The sequence below is a fragment of the Diceros bicornis genome, chromosome 12, assembly GCF_020826845.1.
Source record: "Diceros bicornis minor isolate mBicDic1 chromosome 12, mDicBic1.mat.cur, whole genome shotgun sequence".
In the NCBI taxonomy this organism is placed as follows: domain Eukaryota; kingdom Metazoa; phylum Chordata; class Mammalia; order Perissodactyla; family Rhinocerotidae; genus Diceros; species Diceros bicornis.
This window is the reverse complement of record NC_080751.1, coordinates 59086829-59112539: the sequence shown is the minus strand read 5'-3', so window position 1 is coordinate 59112539 and position 25711 is coordinate 59086829. Positions and strand designations below refer to the sequence as shown.

At 42.1% G+C, this 25711-nt stretch overlaps 1 long non-coding RNA gene across 1 annotated transcript; it reads right to left on the bottom strand.

The window, feature by feature from the left end:
- Positions 1-2614: 2614 nt before the first annotated feature.
- LOC131411698 (uncharacterized) lies at positions 2615-4824 on the bottom strand. The gene is made up of 2 exons (XR_009221636.1): positions 4658-4824; positions 2615-3411 (listed from the first exon to the last, which is right to left on the bottom strand). It is a non-coding gene; the product is annotated as an uncharacterized LOC131411698 (long non-coding RNA).
- Between the last annotated feature and the right edge of the window lie 20887 nt (positions 4825-25711).

The following is a 25711-nucleotide window of genomic DNA, read 5'->3' as shown; positions in this document are numbered from 1 at the left end:
AGGCCTAAGCACCAGCATTCTGGACACTTCTACTGTATTGCCCTCAGTTAGCATATGGGACTAGAGAAAATGGCCATGGATACATAGGAGAAAGGAGCATGGAAATGTATTATTCTGCCCATTGCACATGCTAGAAACAGGCAGGAACTTGTTGTAAAAGCATATTAAGCATGCAATCCAGCTGCATCCTTGCACCCAAATAAAGCTATTTTCATTTCATAAAGCAAGAGAGCAAGTCAAGTCATTAAGGAAATAGAAATGGGGAACTTAAATGCCTAATTGGAAGCTCTATTGCACTTTCAAAGTACCCTTGGTTTTTCTAAAAATTCAAGGGAAACACATTGAGCTTATAATTGCAGGTAGATCGATGCCACGTTCCTTCCTGCATTAGCACTTGAGGAAAGTCCCTTCCTGTGGGCTCATCCCAACCCCAGTTATGCTGTGTAAACAGCAGTGAGGGCCCAGAAGGAAACAAGCTGGGTCCTGAGAGCAGGAAAACTCGAAGGGAGAGCCAAAGTTCTTCTCCTTTCCAAGAAAGGCAGAAGCCCACGGCCATGGCACATTTCTGCCTCTTTTGGTTTAACTATTCTACCTCATAGTTAGAATTTTGATGTGTTTGATTTATTTATTGGACATTTCCTATGTGCATGGTGCCATGTGAAGCTAAGCTATCTCTTTAAGCTTCAATGACTTCATCTGTAAAATGCAAGAGTTAAGCAAGAGCAGTGGGTTTAGCCCTGGATTCCACAGATGTGCCCCAGGAGCCGCTGAGGAGAGGGGTCCACATGGGGGATGGACAGATGAGGGGGAGACCAAGTTGAGTAGATTCTAGTCCCCCACCCCCACGCCCACTTCAGTAAGATTTCCCCCCTTTTATCTGTTTAATATTTTGGGATTCCACAGAAGATACTATTGGACAAGGGAAGAGGGAGAAAGTTTCTGTTGCTTAAATACACACACACACACACACACACACACTCACACACGGAATCCCACTGATCTTCATCAGCTCTGAGGTCTCCTCCAGGATTGAGAAATTCCAGATCTAGCCTCCTAATAGCACTGTGGAGACAAAAGGAACCCTCACCAAACAGCTCAGTAGCTTGGTTATAGAACTCGGTTGCTCACGGGTTCTCTGGAGCATGTATCCCACGAGCTCAGAGCATAAGAAATCAAGGATTATGTTTCCTGGGAGGGTCAGGCTTGACCTGTTGGTTGATCCTGCACATGTGGCTGTTTTGAAGTAGAATAAGAGCAATTCCTGCATCACATTCTTTTTCATAGAAGACTCATCTAAACTCATTTTTTTCCCAACCCATCTAAACATGTCTCTTATGAGTTGGAGAAATAAGGACATTCAGATTTACCTGGATGCTCATTTGGTTCATGGGTCCAAATAGAGGTCTTTTTATCTAGGAAGTCTCTGTCTCAGGAGGGCTGAGGGGCGTTTATCAACCAAGGACCCTCCCACGGAGAGGAGCACATGCGATCAGCAGAATGCACGGGAAGAATATTCTCAGAGCTAATACCATGGAGTTTCTGAAAATTCTCACAGAGCCCCCAGACCCAAAGGAATGGAACTCTAACAGTTGAATATCAGGTACTCTGAGTGCAGATGAGAGGGACGTCTACCTTTGGGCACAACTAGCTGCCATGTCCCCTCCAGAAGCGAGCCCTGCAAACATACTAAGGCTCAGCCATCGACTTTGTCTTCTGATCCCTAGATGGGCTCACACCTCACTCTAATGGGCATTTCCCCACTCTGTGGAACGTCTGTGGCCTCGTTTATCTTCATAGAGGAGGCAACAGGAAGATAAAGTTAGAAAGCACTTTTACCTGGCTCTCTAGGAATGACCTCCAGCGCTCAGGCCTGTGTTTCATGAGAACTAACATTTCTACTAGAGTGATTGTGAGCAAATCAGCCTTACATGCACATGGCATGACATCTTAGGTGTGATTAAGGCCCTAACTGCATTGGAAATGAAACTACAAGCAAATAATGGAGGACCTGAGTCCAGACCCACCCACTCCTGTCTGCTACACCACTGAGCTAGGCACTCTGTCCTTAAGTCCTCTTGGGAGCCCTAGAGGGTAGGAAACTTAGCTGCTCTCCCAGCCTAAGAGATGGCTGGTTTTGCATGGGCAGCAGGGACTGGTCTGTAACTACCAAAACTCTAGAGGCTGGCCATGTGGCTCAAGCAGTTAAGTGCACGCACCCCTCTGCAAACGGCCCGGGGTTTGCCGGTTTAAATCCCAGGCGCGCACCAACGCATCACTTGTTAGGCCATGCTGTGGCGGCGTCCCATATAAAGTAGAGGAAGATGGGCACCGATGTTAGCCCAGGGCCAGTCTTCCTCAGCAAAAAAGAGGAGGATTGGCATCGGATGTTAGCTCAGGGCTAGTCTTACTCCAAAAAAAAAAAAAAAAAACTCTAGGTCCCCCCCAAAATCCTAACCCCAAATAGAGACAACGTGTCCCTGGAGAAATGGAAGGATGTGGAAAGAGGAAGAGGAGAAAACCAGAAGTAGCAGAGAGAGTGACTAATGGCCAGTCTCGTTTGCTGAACTAGTTATTACTGAGCTGTTTACCATTTGGCCTCATGTATTTTAAAGCATACAGTTAAGGAGCATTTATTAAAATGTTTTCAAGTTGTCCTTCTAAAGAAGAGACCCTGACAGGCCACTCAGTATACTGCAAAGGTGGGTTAAATCCTATTATCCCTACTGCAAAGATAGGGAGACAACAGTATAATGGATTACCTTAATTTCCCATAGACATACAGTGAATTCATTACTGGAGGAAAAAAAGGAAAAGAAAAAGACAATCAGATTAAAGAGTCCTGAAGCCTGGGCCGCCTTGCCAAGGAAGCCAACCAGTCTGGGGGAAGGAGAGACGAGCCCCAAACCTCCCAGGGTGCTGCTCCAAAAACGCAGTCCTCAGAAACACAGACACCTTCGGGAGCTCCGAATGAAAATGTGCAGCAGAAACAAATCCACCACACACAAAACCGTGAGGCCTTACCAATCTGCCTCGCACTGCAGATTGGGAGAGGGGGAAAAAATAATCCAGATCCTAATTTAGTTCAGGAGCTTGTTTTCTTACACTGACAAATCCTTCTAAAAATGATTTCCTGATTAGAGTCAAACGGCGGAGGCCAAAACTCTGCAAGATTGTTGTGCTGTCAGCATGTTAATAGTGTTCCTTAGCAGTTCTCTCCTTTCCACTTTTAGGAAGAAACAACACCTCTGCCAGGAACGCAAAGCTGGAGAAGCCTCTGCACCTCTGATGATTCATGGCTCGGGAGGGAGGCGCAGACATCTGAGGCCGACGTGAGGGTGGAACGTGGAACGCTGGTCGGTGGCAAGACACAGGCAGCAAATGCAAAGGCATGTGCCTGGCTGTGCAGGGAAACTGTACGAAACGAGAGAGAAGGGCCATCACGTCTCTGTATCTTTCCAGTATTTGCAACTATCATCCGCAATTTCACAACTTGAGATGCAAATCCCGATACTTACACTGGGCTAATGTCTTTTTCTCCCCAGACTCAAAGTGCAAATAACGCTAGAGAGGTCAAGTCAACGAGTAATAAGGGAAAGGGTTTCCTGAATTGATTTTGTTTTTATCATAAACTTTAGAATTTTCAGAATCAGTTTGGAAAGAAATGAAAATCAAGACTTTATTTATCCGTTGATTAAATATTTATTACACACTGACAGTACGCCAGCTCTTGTCCTTTGGGCTTTCAGAGCAGTGCTTTTAGCAATGAGCACCATCAATGACCTCTGAAGCTGGAAGGGACCATCAACTCCAACAGTCTCACTTTCCAGATGAGAAAATTGAGGCCTCGTGAGGTTGGCTTCCCTGAGATCACGAGTGATTTATTGACAGATCTAGAGCACGAATCCAAGTATTTCCACCATGACTACTAATTCTCAGACCAGATGCTTCAAAACTGGACTTGGGTAGTCTCAGTTTGAGAAGGGGAGAAGTGAGATTCAATTTGCCAATATTCACATCCTTGGAGGAAGTGATATTCATCCTAAGCCAAAACATATTGGTAAATTCTCTAATTTAGTCAGATGATGTCTCACTTTACATGATAAATGTTTCTAAAAAGTTGCATGCAAATCAAATTTTTGTAAATCAAATTGCTTTTTTTAAAAGCACAAGACAGATTGCTTTGTAAATGAACCCTGGACTGAAAATGAGAAATATTTCTGCAATTTAAATAATGACTACCCCCATAATTTATCTCTTCTGTAATTCATAATTTAATATTCCTTGGTTTTGTTTAGCATCACTTGTTTAAAACAAGAAAGATCTATATTCATGCAGCTCATGTCACCAAGAAGTTTGAAATACATTGATAACAACTAATACTTTCCTTCTACATATCCTTAAGAACTAATAAGAAATTGAAATTCCCATTTGGCAGATGGAAAAAGTCGAGACATGGAGTAAGGCTGGATCTAAGATCATGGAGAAAGTCAATGATATAGATAGGATGCCCTCATATTCTCTGTTGTAAGTCCTGCTTTTTTTTTCTACTGGGTTAGGACATTGTGGTCAAGTACTACATTCGAGTTCTCCAGAGAAACAGAACCAACAGGATACATATAGATATAAAAGAGTAAATTTATTATGGGAATTGGCTCACGTGATTTTGGAGGCTGAGATGTCCCACAATACGCCTTCTGCAAGCTGGAGAACCAAGAAAGCCAGTGGTATAATTCAATCTGAGTCCAATGGCCTGAGAAGGGCAAGGAAGAGAAGGGACGCTGCTGATGTAGCTCCCAGAGTCTGAAGCAGAAGAACCAGGAGCTCTGATGTCTGAAAGCAGGAGAAGATAAGATGATGTTCCAGCCCAAGAAGAGAGAATGCATTTACCCTTCCTCCACCCTTTTGTTCCATTTGGGCCCCTCAAGGAATTTAATGATGCCCACCCACACTGGTAAGGGTGGATCTTCTTCACTTAGACTGCTGATTCAAATTCTAATCTCTGCTGGAAACATCCTCACAGACACACCCAGAAATAATGTTTTACCAGCTGTCTGGGCATCTTTTAGCCCAATCAAGTTGAAAAATTAACCATCACAGCTATTATCTCCCAGGGAGACATTCTCCATATCACAGATGCGTGGACTCTAGATAAATTCATGAGCCATCTCAAAGGCATCTGTTTCAGGAATCCAAGAGCACAGCCTCCTCTCTGTACAATCACTTGGCTCATCTTGGAAACATGGAGAGCAAAAGAAGAGTCTCAGTCAATCCATGACAATGTGTCTTTACTGATTCCCCATCACAAATCCACCCCTCTGACTGTACGGAAGAAAGGAGGACAATATACAGGCTCTGCCCCCAAGGACTCTTAGTCCGCTTAGAGAGGCAAGGCTCACACACAAAACTACATTAGAGGTAGAGTTCACATGGTCTTCCCCCCTAGATTGTAGAGCCTTAGAGAGAGAGGCCTTCCCCATCTTTGCAGTGGTAGCACCTTGCCTTGGAAAAAGTCAGTATCCAGTGAAATTTTTTTTTTTGTCATATTAAATTATGAAAATGTAGAGGGATTGGGGACGATGTTATCTGCAAATATCTGGAGAGATGATATAGAATATATAGAATAAATATTGTTTGTATCTCCGGAATGAAATTATCTCCTCTGCAATATGGAAAGAATAGAGCTGTTGTAGCACTTGAGTGGCATAATAGATCTAAAGCATTTAGCATGTCTCTGGCACACAGTGAGCACTTAATAAGTAGTGCCTATCATTTATATTACAAGGACCCCAGACTGTGGTGACAGAGGAACTGATAACAGATCAATGCGAGGAAGAATTTTCCGACAGTATTCAAGGCTGCTCACTCATGAAAGCTACTACATGGGCAGCGCTCCCTATCCCAGAGGCTGGATGGTTATCTCTCAATGAGGATGTCAAGAAAAGTCCCCCACTAGGTAATGGTTGGCTGATAGCACCAGTTCATTAGTCTGGCTGAGAATCAAAATAATATAGGCAGTGTTTTAAAAATACGCAGTTCTGGGCCAATCCAGACTTCTTTAACAATCATGGAAAGACCCAGGAACTTGTATTTTATAAGCATTCTAAGTGATTTTTATGTAGCTCATCAAGCATGGGCCTAATTACCTAAGTTTGAGAACCACCTATATAGAGAAAGTTTACAGTCCCTTCCAAATTCTGAGGCTCTAGGCATTCCTTCATCCATCCTTGATCACCTTAAGAAGAGCATCATGGAAAACAATACAAGTTGATAAAGTCAGAAAGATTGGGTTCAAATCCCTGCTCTGCCATTTCCTCTCTGTGTGACTTACAGCATATTGACTGTTCTCCCAGACCCTCAACTTCCTTGCCCATAAAATAAAGATCAAGATGTATGAAGGTTCTGTATGAAGGTTCTAGGAGTTTTTCTGACACATAATAAGTACTTGATAAATATTTCGTCAACTTGGTAGAGAAGTGCCTCTCATAGTGTGACGAAAATCGTAGGGACTTAACAGATATCAGTTCCCTTTTACCACCATCCCAAACTTACGCACTATGTAGAGGAAAGTGAGTTCACCTAAACCAAGGACATGGACAAAAGATGAGAAAGTGAGACAGGAGAACCTTGCATAGATGGAGACACCAGAAGAGCAGGAAAATAGCTTGGGGGATTCCAAAAAGATGAGAGGATTCCCAAAATCTGAAGTAGAACAGAGAGAGAAAAAAACAATGTATTAAATTTCAGTGGGAAAGTAAAGGAGAATGAAAGTATCATAGATCTTTCTGGATTTTGTTGAGTGTTCTTAATCATTAAATCTGCATTTAGAAATATTTATATTTGCTGAAAACCAAGAGCCTTGGCGCACAGGGAGAATGAAAAGAGCAAGGGACAGGGTCTAATTAATCATTAAGGGGCTGTCACATTGACAACTAGAAGAATTGGAAAGTTACAAAGTACCAGCACAAAACAGCATCAATCACCCAACGATGGTAAATAAATTAATCAAAAATCATTGGGTACCAAAAGGTCTAGGGGAAAAATAAAAGGCAGAAGAGAAAAATGATCAGGAGCAGGAAGCCAACAAAATAGCAGAGCCTGACCCTGTTAAAGCTGAAGCCATGTACTCTGGCCCATTGCCAGCTGCTCTGCCTTCAATGCCTTGCCCACCCCCAAGCAGAGTACCAAGCACAACTGGGTGCAAAAGAAAATATAGATACTGCTATCTTCACAGCTATTACCCCTTCTGTTTTAAACGGAAAATCCCCCTAACATCCCGATATCCTACCCCCTAGTAAAAGGGGAAAGTATCACCCTTGACATAGAGGTCATCCTAAATACCTCTTTGTTCAGAACCATTCCCTGACTCATTCCTAACTCAGCCATATTTGTGTGCTTGTGTTAAAACACCCCACCTAGCCTGCTGGGGACCATTTATCACCATTCCCAGGCCTTGGTGGAATAAACTCTCTTCCCGGTGATACTGGGGGCCCTTACTGACCCAGAATTATAACATCTCGCCCTACCCTTCCCAACCTGGCCTCTATTTACGCAGTTAGTTCACTTTTTATTTGCCTGGTAAAAGAGCAGTTGTGGAAGATATTAACCAGATCACCAACTTCCCCATTATCTTTCAGTCGGGATGCACATATCTGCCCCTCTAGGCTAGTACAGGATTCATCAGGCTTGGCTATAAATTAAAAGAATTGAATATTTGGATTTTCTCTGGGTCCACATAGGTCACGAAATACTCCAGCAGAGTTTAACATTTGCTGGGGCTCAAGCCCCACCTTTTTTTTAAATATATTTTTGACATGCTAGATCACACATCCTTTGTAATTCACCCACAAGTGATAATTTGCAATTTAATTCCATTTGACACATATTCAGTGAGCAGCCACAGGGTTCTGGGGATGATACAGAAATAAGTGAAGCCATACCTCTGTGTTCTGAGAGCACACAGACTAGTGAGAAAACCATCACAAATGACATGATCCAGGCAACTATGACCTTGGTGACTACAGAGAGACATGAACAATGCATGGTAGGACTAAGGAAAGAATGAACCCTCATGTGAGGCATTGGGAAAGACTTTGGAGGCGGGGGAGACAGGAATTTGATATCACTTGGGAGAAAGTCAAGACTTGGACAGTGGAAACAGGAGAAGGGCATTTAAGGCTCAGAGATGAGCTTGAGAAAAGCCTCAGAAGTGAGTGAATGTAGGGTATTTCAGGGGAATCATGGAGAGGCTGGCTTTACTGCACAGAGGAAATAGGGTCATGAGTGGGAGACAGGGATGATAAGCATTAGGGAGAGTCCTATAAGGACAAAAGCACCCCTGTGCCCTGAAGAATTCTGATTGTCTGGGTGCACAATACTCTCCCTTCTCTAGATGTCCAGGGAGGTCTTGTGATGCAAGCTTGCAGAGGACTGGGAAACCTACCCAGGTGTCTCCTGGATCTGCGCATGGGCTGGAGTCTCCAAATATGAGAGCAGCAGCAGTAGGCACCATAGGCTCCCAGGAACTAGTCCCCAGATGGCAGTGGCCACATCTGAGGCCCAGAAAGGGAAATAATACATAAATGATATCTGAGTACAAATAGGTTATGTACAGATCATGTGCATGCACCTAACCAGGTAATAGACAGGTAGGTATCAAATAGATAATGCGGATGGATATATTTCGGAAAGTGAGATGCTATGTACATGTAACTGATTAACTGAATGAACCAGACTCAATAGGATACAAGCAACAAGAACTGAATCCCTTTTCACAGTTGCCCCTTTCAACCTGTTCTATGGGATCATTCCTCTCCACTCCCGAATGAATATCCAACAAGTCTCATAACATTTTTTGTTAACTCTCAGATAAAAATCAAATAACCTCTTTTGAGGGGCACATTAAAGAGTCCTGCCCTATGTAATGTTAAAATTATAAAATCTCCTCCAATTTATAATTTCACTTGTCAGGCCCACTGCTGTCTTGGAGGCCTGAGGGGAAAAGTCAGCTCCTTCCCTCTTTCCTTTTGCCCCCTCCTCCCTCACTCTACACTCTGATTTGTGCCCCCACAGAGGTGAGAGCAAGGGAGAGGAAGGGAAAGAAAGGGTCAGGAAAGGTCCTTCTGGAGTGGGGCAGATATAATACAGCATTGGGGCTCTTGGAATACAGGAAATGTCATCCAAAGCTAATTCTTTTCTGCATGGGACTACTGTATCTTCATGGGACCCCAATCTTGCATTCTCTTTCAAAAACAATGCTCCCTCAATCACTGGCATCTTGCAGTCCACCCCTCTCTTACGTCCGCTTACCTCTCCAGGGGGTCCCTGTGGGCAGCTAGACCCTGTGCAGATCTCTTCCTCAGAACTTTCTCTGCACTACAAGAAATGCACATCCGAAGACTGGTTACACCCCAGAAGGACATGCCATTCCCAGGGAAGTTCTGATTCTTTTCTCTCTGATGCCTCCACTCAAGCTGACCAACAGAGTCCAAAGGTCAGAGAACACATGTAAACCTTCCTGACCAGCCCTCTCGATTAGAGGGGGAAGCCTTTAGCCCTCTTCCTACTTGGGAAGTGGGAGGAACAAATCACCACGTGCTGACGAGTTTCCCCAAAGGGATCCTTAATCCTGGTCTCCTTTCTTCCATCTCTTTTCTTTTATACTCTGGGGGTGGGTGATAAGCTAATGCTGACAGAACAATTTGGGGTCACTTCCTTTTAAAGTACTTTATGGGTGGGCTAGTCTATCATGTTAAAATGTGAGGACACTTGGTATATGTTTTTCTCAGATTTGGGGCATCAGCTGAAATCCCAAGCAACCAAAAAAGTCATATTTAACATCCCAATACGTGACTATAAATCATGACTATAAATACATGACTATAAATTATAGAGGTTCAAGAGCACTTAGAGATAACACCATGCCCCCCACTCATTTTATATATTAGAAAACTAAGACCCCTCACCTGCCTCACCTTGTACTTCTCATATAACCCCTATGCAGGGGTATAGCAAAAGCTGGAAAAAGACTGAACAACACCTGCCAGAAAATGCCTCCTCCCCAGCTCCTCAGGCAAAGTCTCTCAAGACCTGAATGGCCCTCCTTCTCCCAAGAGAAAGGGCCTTTGAGCAGAAAAGGCCACAAGGCAGCTAGGACATGCAAGCCTATGTATTAATCAGGATACATTCATTTTTGCTGCAGTAACAAACAATCCCTGAAATCTCAGTGATTTAACAACACAATGTAACTTTATTTCTCACTCACTCCAAGTTTTACATGGGTTGATAGTGCTCCTGAGCAGCTCTCCTCCAAGGAGAAATTCAGGGATCCAGGATGCTCTTCTCTTTTGGTTCTTCTACCTTATCGTGGATTTGAGGTTGCCCTTCATGGTTGTCCACAAGCCAGCTGATGGGAGAAAGGAAGCATAGGAAATCACATGATTATCTAACCACCTTGACCCATATTACTTCTGCTCACATGTCGTTGGCCAGAACGAATCATATGGTGAACCTAAATCAAGTGAGGCTGAGAAAAGAAGAGAAGACCACAGAAATCCCAGTAAGACCAAGTCTGTACCACCTACTAAACATACATTTCATTCTGTGGACAAAGGTATTTCTCCTCTTTATTCTGGTACTGATTTCCACCCTTTTCTCTCCTAAAGCCTCACTTCTCTCCCCATTATGAGTTGATGAAAAAGCAGAATTTTATATTCTTAATCAGAAGCAGTATGGCATTGAGATTAAGAGCACAGACTCTGGAGTCAGAATGCCAAGGTTTGAATCCAGGTTCCACCAATTGTTAGCTAAGTGACCTGGAGTAAGTCACTTAACCTCTCTCATCTGTAACATAGGGATAATAGCAGCTACCTCAAAGGGTTGTTGCAGAGATTCCATAAGTTAACATACCTATAGGACTTAGAACAGTGTCTGGCTCATGGCGATCCCTATAAAAAGGCTTGCTGTTAATATTGCTGTTATTATTATTCTCCATGGCAAACTCTTCACCCTGCTAATTACAGTTGCTCTTGGCTATACATAATTACCTATGAGCAGGCAGCACCTCATTGAAAGAAGCCAGAGTACTATAGCTCATTGCTTTAGGGAAGAGGATGGATCCCATGGTCTGCAAAGCTTCCAGGTCATTTTTCCCAACCAATTTTCTAGGACCAGGCACGGTCAGAATAAAGTCTTCATAGTCCCGTTCCAGGCTGGTAGAAATGCTCCATGCTTCAGTAGCTCAACGGCCTCACACCAGCTTTCAGTGCCCTGCAGCTCTCTGAAGAATGAACTATGTCCTAAGGGCGAAAAGTTATTTAGTTTCCCTGCCTGACATTCTAGCTCCTGGCCTTCTAGAAACAGAGAAGCTGTTGTCACAGTGCCAGGACGTGACAAACGATGTGGAAGGAGTGTTATGATACAGCCATCCATCCGCCGTCAGAGGCCAGGACCACAAGGGGATGGAAAATGAACAGGGAAATTGATAATTGTATAGCTCTAAAGCTTTCCCAGAGAAACTTCAGAGGGAAGTATGTTTCTGCCCTCACCTAGAGAGGCAGAAGACGCTGAAAACCTTTAGGAGGCATGCCACCAGCTAGTCACGCTACAGGCAGAGCTGTGGTGGGGGGGGAAACCACCCCAGAGACAGTAAAAAGAGCAAGAGAGAAATACGAAAGACAGAATCATTGCAAAAGCAAGTGAGCAAGTGTCTGTTATACTTGGAGAGAGAACTAAGGCTACTCTTTACAGAACCATAGATAAGTCCCTTAACATTCAGAGTTGCCAGAATATGTAAAATGAAGACGATAGTATCTTATTTTCCTAAAGGCAGGGGGCTATTCTTGAGGACCTTCCAGAGTCTAAAACCATGTGATTCTTTGAGCATGTGATGCCCTTTCTTCTCTCCAGTTCTCTTTGCCTTTGGTGTAGAGTTGTTTATTCGATAAATGCGAAATGGAGGATTTCATTGTCCTAGATTTAGTCTCATTCACAAAGAGATAGAAGTGGAATGGATGCTAAACATATATGTAGCAAAAGTCCTTTGCACAAATCACCTCCTCTTTCTGGAGAGTGGGTTTTACTATCACATACAAACATCTGCTGTGCTATATGGTTCCAGCACATGGGCTGGATCTTTCTGAAGGGAAAGACCTAACACATGTCACATAGTCTTGATGCTTTCATTCTCTCGGGTTCACAACAGAGACTCTCTTGAAAGGATTAGCACTTTAACGTAAAGTCTACAGAATCCATATCAATACAACTGTGTAGGATTTCTGCTTCTGTCCAAGGTGGAGTAAGAGGAATCACATTTATCCTCCTACCTGAAACCAAAACAAAACAAAAAAAAACAAAAAAAGCAAGCAACATATATGAAGCAATGGTTTTCAAGATTCAGTACATCAGAGAGTTAAGGATTATGATCCCCAAACAAGGAGAAACAAATGAGAAGAGCCTTGTGATTGCCCCAGTATACTGCCTTGAGAGAGTCTCCAAGCCATGACTCAAGGAGAGGGAACCCAGGCAGAAACCAGCACATAGCCTGAATCAAGCAGGTGGAGTTGAAAGGCTGGTGAACCTGGGCTTTACTATCATAAGAACTATTACCACACGAGAAATAATATAATATCACTTGAAGGTAGATTGTGATAACTTAAAGATGTGTTCTAAAATCCTTAAAGAAACCATTAAAATAACTAAACAAAGAGTTATAGCTATAAGCCAACCAACAAAGGAGATAAAATAGAATGATAAAAAAAAATTCCATTAATCCAAAATAAGGTAGAAAAAGAGGAAAGGGAAAACTAAAAATAGATGGAACAAATAGAAAACAAATAACAAGATGATAGATTTAAACCTAACCATATCCATAATTGCATTAAATATAAATGATCTAAACACTCCAATTCAAAGGCAAAGATTATCAAAACCATAAAAATAAAGTATAAAAAAAGAAAACTACAGACCAATATCTCACATGAACTTAGACACAAAAATCCTTAACAAAATATAAGCAAATCAAACCCAACAATGTACAAAAAGAATTATGTCTCATGACGAAGTGGGATTTACTTCAGGTGTGCAAGGCTGGCTCAATATTCAAAAATCAATCAATATAACTCATCATATCAACATGCCAAAGAAGAAAAATCATATGATAATATCAAACAATGCAAAAAAAACTGTCTGACAAAATCCAATACCCATTCACGATAAAAACGCTCAACAAATTAGGAATGGAGGGAAATTACCTCAACTTGATAAAGAGCATCTACCAAAAAAAGAATCACAGCTAACACTATATATATGGTAAAGGACTGAATGTTAGAAATAGAGAAGAGGGGGCTGGCCCCGTGGCTTAGCAGTTAAGTGCACGCGCTCCGCTACTGATGGCCCGGGGTTTGGATCCCGGGCACGCACTGACGCACTGCTTGTCTGGCCATGCTGAGGTGGCGTCCCTCATAACAGCAACTAGAAGTATATGCAACTACAACATACAACTATCTATTGGGGCTTTGGGGAGAAAAAGAGAAAAAAAAAGGAGGAGGATTGGCAATAGATGTTAGCTCAGAGCCAGTCTTCCTCAGCAAAAAGAGGAGGATTGGCATGGATGTTAGCTCAGGGCTGATCTTCCTCACAAAAAAAAAAAGAAATAGAGGACAGATTAGTGGTTGCCAGTGGTTAAAGACAGGGACAAGGAGGGGAAACACGAAAGATCTTTGTGTTGATGAAACTGTTCTACGTCTTGACTATGGTAGTAAATCCACGAAACTACTCACATGGTAATTTGCACAGAACTAAACACACACACACACTCACACATAAATAAATAGAAAACAGGAAATCTGAACAAGACTGACGGATTGTATCAATGTCAATCCCCTGGTTGTGATATTGTGAATTGTAGTTTTGCAAGCTGTTATTGATGGAAATTGAGCAAAGGGAACACAGGATCTCTTTGTATCATTTCTTGCAACTGCATACGAATCTGCAATTATCTCAAAATAAAAGTTTTTTAGGGCAGAGATTTTCAGATTGGATAAAAATATAAGACCAAACTTGTGCTTCCCATAAGAAAAATATTTTTTAAATATTTTAAATATAAATACATAAATGATTAAATGAGAAAGAATGAAATAAATAAATAAATATATATATATATTTATATAAAATCTCCATGCTAATAGCAATCAAAAGAAAGCTGTAATAGGTATATTAATAGCATATGAAGTAGATTTCAGAGCAACGAATATTATCAAAGGTAAGGAAAAGTCATGTCATAATGATAAACGGGTCAATTACCAGAGTCACAAAACAATCCTAAATGTTTATGCAACTCATAACAGAGCTTCAAAATACACGAAGCAATAACTGATAACTGATAGAACTTCAATAAGAAATAGACAAGTTCACAATTATAGTCAGTGTTGTCAACCTTCATCTTCCAAAAACTGATAGAACAAGTATGAAGAAAATCAGGAAAGTTATAGAATACTTGAACAATGCTATCATATATACATGCAAAATTTGTCCACAAATGTTCATAACATCTTTGTTTGTAAGAGCAAAAAATGGAAATAACCCAAATGTGCATCAACTGGTGAATAGTTAAACAAATGATGGTTTATCCATACAATGGAATACTACTCAGCAATAAAAGTAATGAACTATTTATACACACAAAACACAGATGAATATCAAAATAATTATGCCTTGTGGAAAAAGTCAAGTAAAAGAGTACCTAGTGTCAGATTTCATTTACATAAAGTACACAAAAATGCAAATTTATAGTGGCAGCAGATCACTGGTTACCAGAGGATGTGGGGAGAAAGGTGTTGTGGAGAGCAAAGATTACAAAAGGGCTCCAAGGACTTTTGTGGATGATAGATAGTTCATTATCTTGAGCTTGGGGATAGGTTCCTGGGTCCATACATAAGTCAAGCCTTATCAAATTGTACACTTTAAATATGTGAAGTTTATTGTATGTCAATTATACCCCAATAAAGCTGTTAAAAACACACACAGTGTGACCAGCATCCAATGAGTGGCATCAACCATTGCCCCCAACAGTGATCCCTTCTACTCTAGACAGACCTGTATCTTCACTGTGCCAGACATCTCGAACACCCCCTCCTTCCTTCTGCCTCTTCAAACTCGATTTGTCCTTCGAAGACCAGAACAATCCTACCTCCTGTAGGGAACTTTTCAGGACCTCTCTCACGCTGACTCTCACTGCACATACAGGCTACAACAGTTCTGTACAAGAGTGTCTTCATCATCCAAACAGAGGCTGAGCTCCTGAGACCTGGAGCCCTGTCATCAGGACCTTTCCTCTACCTGCAGAGGCCTGGGCCCAAGAACCTTCAATTAATACCTGTTGATTATTTTGTTGATGAAATCTCCCACTGAGAGATCTCCCTCACGAGGCTACTCTTCACTTGTGTGATGACGTGTCATTAATTAAAAAAAAGAAAAAGAGCATCTTCTTTGCTTTTGGCTTTTGCCTCCTGCCAGGGACCACTGTGCTTCCAATCAGAGCATGCCTCAGGAAAGGTCCTGTGTACTTGCTCATATAAGAACTCCCTGCAGCTGGCTACAGTGCAGAGATTGGGGCAGAAAACCAGGGACCAAGGGCTGCTTTGGTCCACTCTGTACTTCACATACCCCAGGGGTTCAGCAGCCTTTGCAGGGAAGCCATGCACTGCCCTGGCATTACCACAGCCTCAGAACATAAGACAATGTCTGGTCCCTACTAGCTCCTTGCGCAGATGAGTAAATCAGGCCAGGGAGGTCAGGTGAGCAGTTCTGAGTCAGTCACTGAACGTTGCTTTTTCATTCTTACTTTCTTTGCATTTTGGGCTTTACTCAAGTGAAGAGATCATAAAATAAACAGACAGAAAAGATAGACCTCCTATTCCCTACCCCTTCACTAGACCAGAAAAGAGTCACCGTAAGTTTTCCATGCTCTTCTACAGATGTTTCATGACCAAATTTCCCATCATTTGGTTAAAAGTAATTTCTTCTGCATCTCACACTCCAATCAAATGGTTTAAAAAAAAAAAAAAAAAAGTCAATAGGCTGACAGCCTTAGAAGTGGATAAAGATATTAGCAGGAGGCCTGCTGGTTCCAACCAGCAGCAGACAAATAATGATCGATAGTTTTTATCTCCTAATGACTGGATGGCGATTGGGTAGCCTCCAGCTAAGAACTTCATTGACATCTCCAGAGTTGCTTCAAGGAAGGATGGGAAGCCAATTTTTATGAGACCCGAGGAGAAGTGTACCCTTCAGAAACACCTGGGTCCTAGTCGCTATGATCCTAGCAGATGAGTTGAGCTGGATTCTTCTCTCTGCACCTTGTAACCACCAAGTTCTTCTCCCAAATTGTCCCCACCCTCCATCCCTGCAGCCTCCACTCAGGCCAGGAATTACCTCAAATATATCTGACAGTAGACCAAGGGGCCTTGGTCCATGAATACTATTTGCATCCTATCATGTCCTCCCTGGAGAACTGTAAGGAGGTTCCTAACACCATTCATATCTATTTCAAACTCTACAGTGAGGACTGAGTGTCGTTTATTAGCTGTCCTCTAAATTTCTCTCTCTACAGCAGCATTCTTTCTTCTTTGTCAACACATCTCTCTCATGTATCAACCAAGACATGGAACATACTTGCTCTCTACTCACCTTCCATTCATTAATTCATTCCTCTTTGCCTTGACTGAATTGGCTGCCTCCAGCTAACCTGCTCTTCCTAGCCATATCAGCCATTTTCATAAATTTTCACTTAAAAGATCTACCAGATAGTATTATGATTAACTCCACCTCATTTTGATGGTACCTTTTCTCTCTGCTCTTCCCCATTGCCTGGCACAAACTGCTCAATGACATCTCACTCAGGGACCACACTGCTATGGGGTTGGTAATATCCCCTGTGGGATAAATTCTCAAATTAACTTCCCAACAAGAAGCAAGAAAATGCCTCCTGGACAGCAGAGGCACACAATAGGCATTCAACATGTTTGGGAGTAAGTGCTTGGAGCACACACATTCATTGGTGTGCCATGTAGCTTAGCAAAGCATTTCCCAGAGTGCATCAAATGGAATGCCAATTTTCCAGGATGTTAATGGTACTGCAGTTTTTTTTCCCAAGAAGTTCCATGACCAAATAAGCATGGTCACTGCTAAATTAAAGAAATTTAAAAACGTTTATTTATTACTGAAAGTCTTACAGCCTTCCATATGATCAGATGAAAAGTTCTCTCCAAGAGGGAGGCATATTATACATTACTTCCAAAGGAGCCCTTTACTCATGGAGTATCCCACAAGGTTAAAGCATTTCATAAAGCACTCTTTGAGAAACATTTCCCTAAAACATTCAGCACACAGGTTCACTTAGGTCTGCTGAATGAGAATCTATTCTTTCCAGAGCCTCCAGAGTTCGGCAAATCACATCAGTTTTTCTTTGCCTAATCCTCACATGGTCCCAATGTACCATGTCAGTCTGTGCTTTAAAAAAAAAAAAAAAAAGAACATAATGAAAGTCAAAACTACTGGCAAGCATTGAAATCAAAATTCCCACAATAAGATTACAACATGAGACACCTTCAGCAACAAGCCAAAAGGCAGAAAAAAGGATTATATCTAAAAATCAAACTGCACCCCTACCACCTGTTCAACAATCAATACACCGTTACCCTGTCTACAGAAGTGGTTTGCAAGTAACCATTCCCAGGCTGCTATAGGGGCAAAGGCAGGATTGGAGAATTGCCTTGAATTGCTTACCAGCCCAGAGCAGAAACTTAGAATTCTGGACACATGCCTGGGGGAAGCATGGGCTGCACCACCAATGCTGTAGGCAAATGTAATCACACCATCCAATTAGACTATGAAGCCAGCCATGGAGCCAACTGAATCCTTTTCACAGCTGAGGGGAGCTGAGAACAAGATACCAAACTGGATCCTCCTCTCTTATCCTTTGAAAATTATGGAATTGCCTGTTCCTTTGCATAAGCACTCTAGCCCAAACACACAACACCTATCAAGAGATGGCAACAGAATAATGAGAGATCTGAGTTATAGGCAACAGTGCTAAAGGAAATAGGAAGAGTTAGCCCAAAAAAGAGAAAACTCAGAGTGTAAAACCAAATGTCTTCCCTAGTCTGAACAGCTCTCATGTCCAGAATATCATTTGTGTCATTATGGTGGCAGTTGCAAGGAGGTCAATTTGGACTTGATAGTAAGAAAATTTTCTACCTGTGTGCAGATGTCAGCAAGGGTCATAATAATAAATAAATGCTCCTCAGGATATATAAATATTTCCTTGGGCAACCATTCCATGGGTTTTGAAAACTCCAATTGCCTTCCCAAGAATCACTAATGACTATGCCCATGTGGGGAGGGATGCTGCATTTACACATCTCTGAGTTTCCTTCTAAAACTAAGAATACATGTATCAAGAGTGCCCTTTGTGCTCCAGCAAGAGGGGGAAATATACTGGAGGAGCCTTTTACACATGTGAACAACACTGAAAGGCATCCATAGGCATCAACTCGACATGGAAAATTTCCTGTGCTGAGAGATAGGCAAGGTCCAACTTAGTGGTGCGTATTGGGACTCTGCTATTCAGTGAGGGATGGAGATAAACTCTCTCACAGCTCTGACCTAAGAAATGTGCCAGCAGCTTCTAGAAGTTAAAAAGTATCCTACTTGGGCCCACTCTGGTAGCCTAGTGGTTAAGTTTGGCACACTCCACTTCAGCGGCCCGGGTTTGGTTCCTAGGTGTGGACCTACACCACTAGTCTCTCAGTGGCCATGCTGTGGTGGCAGCTCACATACAAAAAAAGGAAGATTGGCAGCAAATGTTAGCTTAGGGTGAATCTTCCACAGCAAAAAAAAAGAAAAGAAAGTATCCTACTTGAAAGTTACTTCTGCTTAATGGAAGTAAGAAACTTTCAACAAAATAGCTTAGGAAGTTCACACTTTGACATTACCATTCTGGCTCCAAAAGTGTAGCAATGATCTATTTAAAACAGCACAAAAATACCGCAGGGCTCAGAAACAAGTAAGTGTCTTAATAGATCAGAAACAACAGGAATTCCAAAACATAAACAGCTCTAAAATCACAGACCCAGACCAAAGCAGTGATAACTGGTGTTCAATTCTTTTGGGACAATGGGAAGCCGAGGAGGCTCACTGCTTAAACTAGGGGACAGATTTCCCTCATCATTTCCCTCCAGACACACACACATCACTTGAGAAAGGAGGTAGAAAAGAATTGCTCCCAAGTGCTCCAAGAGGCACAGCAATACATATCCAGCCCCAAGGTCAGGATCTAAGCAAACCCCCACCAGCTCAGGAATAGGGTTAATAATTTCCCTGATCACATAATTGGGCTGGAAACAAACATCACATTACAGGATCTGTTCAGGATCAGGGATTAGGACTATGGAATGGCAACCACAGAACCACTCAGATAGGAGTGAGCATTGGCAGGAGAAAAGAGAAAGAGAGAATAACAAAGAACAAATAAAATTTTCCCTCAAAATGAAGCCATAAATCAAAATTCTAAACCACGTAAACAAATATAACACTAAGAGAGAAAGCAAACAAAAGGAGCAATTGAAACACAAAATCAATCTATATCCCTCTATTGAAGTGTGGAAATAAGTATGTTTAGGTGAATTAATGAAAGAATAACACCCTTTAAATGAGGAAAAATCAATGGTGAAAAGGCAAAAATGAAACAAGAAGATGATATGAAAATGAGTCAGGGAGAAGTTTTATAAATGAAAATTATAGTAATGGATATAAATGAATTTTTAAATCAATAAATGAGATCAACTCTAGCCTGAAAACAGAGGTGAAAGCAAATTAGTAAAGAAGATGGTACCAAGAAGTTTACCCAGAAGCTACAGAGAGACAAAAAGATAAGAAAGATGAAAGATCCATTAAGAAAAATGGAGTATACACAATGTTAAAAGCCAATTTGACCTCAACAAAATAAAATTTTTAAAAAAGCAATATGGGGGCTGGCCTGGTGGTGCAAGCGGTTAAGTGCGTGCGCTCCGCTGCGGCGGCCCGGGCTTCGCCGGTTCAATCCCAGGCGCACACCGACGCACCGCTTGGCAAGCCATGCTACGGCGGTGTCCCATAAAAAGTGGAGGAAGATGGGCACAGATGTTAGCCCAGGGCCAGTCTTCCTCAGCAAAAAAAGAGGAGGATTGGCAGATGTTAGCTCAGGGTCAATCTTCCTCACAAAAAAAAAAAAGCAAGATGGAGTAAACTGAGAGGCACAAAAATAGGGTGAATGAAAGTTCCAGAAGAAAAGAATGGAAAGAAGGACACAGAAACAATACTTGGAAGCTTAGAATGTTCCAGATGATCTCAGCAACACCTTACTCTCTCAAGGCTGCATCCTTGAAACTGGCTCCTAGTGTGGGAATGGTGGGAGGAATTTACATTCCAAGGACAGGGGAGGGAGTGAGGAGCCTCCGATTGCCCAGGTCCAGCTCGTGGGTCAACCGGCAGTCATATCCTCTCAGCGACCTCCTCCAACACTGCCCCATTATCCTGAAATAAAATTTATAGATAATATAATCTTTCCTTTACTCATAACTTAAAAAATATCAGTGTAGGCAAACTCTTAGGTGGCAAGCAACCAGAGCTGGAGGAGGAAGAAGTCTCTCAGCATGCGAGGAGCAGGGGGAGTTGGCAGTGCTGGCCAAGGAGATGGCTCCTGAGGTCAAGAGGTTAGTTACATACAAGGTGACTGAGAAAATAAAGTAAATAAATTAAGAATATGCAAGCCAGGTTTCTCTCTATTGAGAATGGAGGTACAAATATGTAAAGGAGAAGTCTAGAATAAACCACACGATGTTGGATTGTATTTAGGGACATTGATGTAAACTTATGGTTCCCAATAGATAGACAAATGTACATGTACATAAAAGTATATATAGAAACGTAGCAATCTATACATATATAGATGCTCTAGCTCTGTCTCCTGAGAAGGCCTGGAAGCAAGACAAACTAGTAGCAATGAACACACCCAGCACTAGATCTTGGTTTCTAGAGGGAATCAAGGTTTCTGGAAAAATGGCTGATTCCAAGGCTGGGGCAGGGACCATACGAGCCTGGACCATCTTGTGCTAGAGTGATGAGGACATCTCCAAAAGATACGGGATCCAGCTTGACAGGTATTCCACTAGCCAAATCAAAGACAACTTGAGTATCAAAATAAATGATGATGGTAAAGGATTATAACCCTTTGAATAAAATAGGAACCAATGAGTACATACATACATACATACACACACAGGAGTTCTTACGGTGGAATGCCAACTCATAAGTGTAGAAGAAATGATGGAATTAGAAAATTGCCATTTGACAACAGATTCAGACAAGATTCACCAATAGATGCCTATACTCTAGGGTGAAATTTAGATAAGGAGGAGCTTATGTACACAGTCTCAAAGTGTCTCCTCTTAAAAATACCTACTAATTAGCTTGACAGTGGATAAACTTGACAGTTACTGTCTTAACTAAGTGATAAAAGTTCACTGTTTTATCTTTATCAGTAATGGGAAAACCGACATCGTGTTCCTTCTGAAATTACGCACTGAGAAGAACACAGCATTGCCTGTGTGGGATTCCTGCCAAAAACGCGTAACCTGAATCTGTTGATGAGGAAAACTGGGGCAACGCCAAACTGTGGAACAGTCTACCAAGTAACTGACCTGTCCTCTTAAAAAATGTGAAGGTCATGAAGGACAGGCAAACTGAGGAACTGCTACAGGTAGAAGGAGACCAGAAAAACATGACAGGTGACTGAAATGAGCGACTGTGAATTGGCTCCTGCACCTATAAGAAGCTTTATTGGGACAAGCAAGGTCTGTGAATGGGATCTGTGGTCATATATATATGACAGTAGTATGATATCAATATTAATTTCCTGATCGTAAGAGCTGTGTAGTGTCGCTTTAGAGGAGAGTGTCCTTATTTTTAGGATGTACATATACAAGTACTTAGAGACAAGGGGTATCACTGTGTCCTTAATCTCAAACATATTAGAGAAAAAAGAAATGCGTGTGTGTGTATACATACATGTACAGAGAGAGAGAATGGTAAGGCAAATGTAGTAGTGTGTTTTGGTGGGGGGAAATGCAAAAAGGTTACAGAACACCTGAATGAAAAAGAAAACACTTGGAAGTTGAATTTTAAATCAACTGATCAATAAATAAATTGACAACTGATATTTAGCAAACTGACCTTAAGCCAAGTCTGGTGGCTGTCTAAGGAAAAAACCTGATCCAGAGAGCTGGATGCCCTTGTTGACCCCTGAAAGGATAGAGGCAGATGGACCAGTGCTTTCTTCATGCCCGATATTGACTACACCAGGGCTTTTCCTCGGTGCTTCCCATCAGAGCCGCGTCAGAACCAAGGTTCCCTTTTTAAAATAAGCTTTTAGTAACGTCCCTTTACTAACCCAAAATGAAAGTCACAGGTAATATATCCTACCCACATAATTTTTAAAAATAAAAATATATCGTCCTATTAGTAAATGGAGATTAAAGGAAATAATTTTCAATGAAATATGTATCTCAATATGTAAGTGATCATGACTACACAAGAAGACATGTAGTCATCAGATGTTCACACCTGTATTTGGAAGAGTCATCACTAATGTGACACCTAAAAATGCAGGCTGAGTCACGCATCTGGTATTTGTGACTAGATTATCTGAGCACCATTTCTACCAGTGAGTTCATTTTTCAAAATAGTGAACAACTGTTGGTAAAGTTCCAAGTGAAACAAAGTACACCCTTACCTCATTTCAGGATAGAATGCATTCTCAGGACAAAAGGTGCATCGATCTGAAACACGCAAAGACAACCACCAATACAATGCACTAACCATAAAGTAGTGGAGAAATACACGGAAAAGAATGTCTAAAATAACACGTTTTTCAATATATAAATGCACAAGAGGATGACAAACTAGAAGACATAATGAAGTGACCAGATGCTTGTGTCTTTACATAGGCTCACGAGGAATGAGACAGCTGTGAGCACAGATTGCTACAGGTATGTTGTAGGGCAACTCCGATACCGTGAGAGGTGTTGCCATGATCTGAATGATGTGAGCAATTCTTGTGAAATTTCTGAACATAATAAAATGCAGTCTCTTCTCAATTTACACAGTAGATACAGTCCCTGGGAAAGTCAGTGCAGATCGGAATTGTGCACAAAATACTTTCTTTGTGTTATATGTAGAACAGTTAAGAGCTAGGCTCAGACAATTATCAAAAGGTTTTTCATCTACATCAACATCCACTGAGACATTTGACATTCGTGCAAAATGTGGGACGATTCCTCACGTCCAAGACCCATCCCTACTCCACCCATCCACATCATTGGGTCAACCAAAGGCCCCTCACATATTTCCAAACGCCCCCTCAAGAGCCCCCCCTACTCAGGGATCAAGGAGGTTTCTAAACAACCGATTTGATCAGGAACAGAATCATGAGCACACGGTCTGCACTTTCGGACCCCTGACACACGGCATTTGGTCCTGTCCCAGCAGACACTATGCTAAAGAAAGTCGAACACTTCAGCTCAGAGCATTTGCTTTAAGCCCTTCTGCAATGATATAGCCACCACAGGCAACCGATAAAACTTTGTGAATGAATGAACAGGTCACTTCTCTGATTAGCTATAACAAACAATACAGATGTTGTCTGGAAAGAGGTCAGCAAGATCAAGTAATGCCAAATGTAAATAAAAGAGGGAACATGCCCTCAGCTGCACAGCGAGAAACAGTCAAGTGTCGCAGCTGAGGGACAGAGCCAAGTTTCAAAGGCCTCCTTGGGGCAGCTGCTGTGATCACTTCTCTGCTATTAGGCAGCTCCAACTTTCTCGGGTTTGAAGGCCAATGCCTTCCGGCTTGCTGGACAAAGGTTCCCAGAACCTCTCTGGTTCAGCTTTCTCCTCAGGTGTGGCCATGTATCAAAACTAAAAGGCATCACAGGATTCTCCTCAAAGCAGGAAGTGGGGGGGGGGGGGGCGGGGAGATCTTTCTGGAACTTCCCTAACTTGGCTAGATGGGCTTCACTGAGCATCATGAGTGTCACGGAAGTCAAGTCCTTGAAATCACAGAGTCGCCAGAAGCAGAATCACAGATTCTTTCATCTTTGTTGAATTTGATACAAAATCCTGAGTGCTTAACATATTGTAGCTATTCAAAAATGCATAACTATGATTGTTACTATTTCTATTATTTTCTGTTCATGGACAAGTGAAAAATCAACAGCTTCTCAGCTATTTCCTGGGCCTCCAAATTCAGTATTTACAAGATGAAACTGGGTCCTTGAATCTGTGAAAATTTTCACCTGGTAAACATTTTACTGTCAATCTTTCCACATGTCTTTTACCGAATTTTCTTTAAATGCAGCAAACCCACAGCAATTTAAGCAATTAAGAGCACTAAATAGAAGTAATTTCCCAGAGAGAGAGCCAAACAGATTATGTGCATGAATAAAAGATCACAAACTGGATACCCCTTAGAGATCCACCTCCCAGTTGGGGAATGGAGAGACTCTCATCTTTCTTTTCCAGAGCACTCGGAGGCATCAAAAATGCAGCCCATGCAATTGGCCTTTCTTACTTCCAATTTTCCAAGTATCCTCCTAGCTCTGGGGAGCATGAGGGCCAGCAGAAAAGGCCCCTGACCAACGCCTCTTTTGCCTGATCTTCTGGTGTAGCTTAACCTCCGCTGAGCTTCAGTCAAAGACCCCAGCCCTCACACCAGACAGAAATGTCTTCATGAATCAACAATTGATCTAAATTCAGTAAATCTCTCCTTCCGCACGTCTCCCCACCTGTTAGGATCCCTGCTGGGCACAATTCTGGGTGAAGCTGGAGCCTCTTCCAGATCCCTCAAAGGGCTGGAGTCACTCGGCACTGAGTAAACAGATCTATTGTTTTTATTTCAGAAAAGAGCGTTTATTTGCTGTTAATGCACCTTTTGCAGCACATGCATCTTTTTCTGGGCCAGAGCCCCAGAAACTCTAGGATACATCCAAAAATGCATTCAACAAAGGCATGTCTGACTCTTGCAACACTGATGTAAAACAGATGGACCCCTGTGTTCTCCATTGCTGGCTCTTGACACTCAGCATAAACACGAATATTTCTTTCCCTTCTTTGTGCTGATTTCTGCTCGCAGCTAGACCAGTTAGGCCTGTGAATGAATATAGAACTGAAAACTCGATCATGGCAGTATCCAAGGGGTCAGCTCTTCAGACTGACCGCCCCCCGTCACCCAGCCTAATGAGCATCTGGGGCTGCCTTCTCCTCACTCGTCACTATTTTACTCTGCTGTGCATGTGTGTTTGTGCGTGTGTGTGTGTGTGTGTGTGTGTGTGTGAGTGTGAGTGTGTTGTCTCCCCACATTTGAGGGCAGAGATGTCTTATAAAAATCTGTCTTCTCTACCCCCCGCAGCTCTCAAAACAAAGAATGACACACATTAGCAACCTAAATCATGTTGAACAAAGGAATGAATGAAATAAAGTACTTCTGGCTCTCTTCCCAACTCTGGAAAAATAACTCCAAGCATATGTCCTCCCAGCATTCTTGCTGAAATGTCTCCATGAGATTCAGATGCTCGCTGCTGAGCCCACAACCCTTGTGCCTCTCTCTCTCTGTGCTGAACAGA